The following is a 930-nucleotide window of genomic DNA, read 5'->3' as shown; positions in this document are numbered from 1 at the left end:
TTTAAAACATTAAAACTTTTAACAAACCTTAACATTTGCTGCAATGATCATTATGACAAGTGCCTTTTGTAGAATAATTGAATTCTTCCTCCTACAAATCTCATGAACAACAAATATCTGGAATTATTTTGTTTTTGATATGTCAATCTTGACTTTATTCTTAAATGTGTGCTTATGTAAGAAACACATGGTTCTAAAATTTCACAATTCTTTTGAACTTATTTTTGTTGAATTGTCTAGTTTAAGAAAATCAATTACTCTTTATAAAAATGTTTTGTGCTCAATTTGGCTGCACACACACTAAAATTGGAACATACAGAGAAGATTAGCATGGTCCCTGCACAAGGATGATACACAAATTAGTGAATCGTTCCATATTTTTACAACAACAGATGCTGGAAGGGATATGGCCAGAAGTGAGCCTACTGCATTCTTGGTGGGAGTGTAAACTTGTTCATCCACTTTGGAAAGCAGTTTGGAGGTTCCTCAAAAGCCTCCACATAGAGCTCCCTATTATACAGCAATCCCACTTTTGGGCATTCTCCCAAATGATCACAAACCAGTCCATACTAAAACTACCACCACAACAATGTTTATTGTAGCATTATTTTCTATAGCTAAGATATGGAACCAACCCTGATGCTGCTCAGTAGAAGAATGGATCAATAAAATGTTCAAATGTTCTCTCTCTCTCTCTCTCTCTCTCTCTCTCTCTCTCTCTCTCTCTCTCTCTCTCTCTCTCTCTCTCTCTCTCTCTCTCTCTCTCTGTGTGTGTGTGTGTGTGAATGTACACTTACACAACCACATTGGAAAGCAGTCTGGTGAGTCCTCAGAAAGATAAATATTGACCTTCCTTATGGCCCACTCATACCACTTCTAGGCCTCTATCCTGAACAACAGGTACCAATATTCAAGGACAAATGCACTTCC

General features: G+C 37.2%; 1 non-coding gene across 1 annotated transcript; it reads left to right on the top strand.

Annotated features, from left to right (window-relative positions):
• Window positions 1-276: 276 nt before the first annotated feature.
• Window positions 277-382, top strand: LOC138834523 (U6 spliceosomal RNA). The gene has a single exon (XR_011374169.1). It is a non-coding gene; the product is annotated as a U6 spliceosomal RNA (small nuclear RNA).
• The last annotated feature ends 548 nt before the right edge of the window (window positions 383-930 follow it).

The sequence above is a fragment of the Dipodomys merriami genome, unplaced genomic scaffold (assembly GCF_024711535.1).
Source record: "Dipodomys merriami isolate MVZ:Mamm:240054 unplaced genomic scaffold, mDipMer1.0.p SCAF_218, whole genome shotgun sequence".
Lineage (NCBI taxonomy): Eukaryota > Metazoa > Chordata > Mammalia > Rodentia > Heteromyidae > Dipodomys > Dipodomys merriami.
The sequence above is the reverse complement of the archived record's forward strand: the minus strand, read 5'-3'. Positions and strand labels throughout refer to the sequence as shown.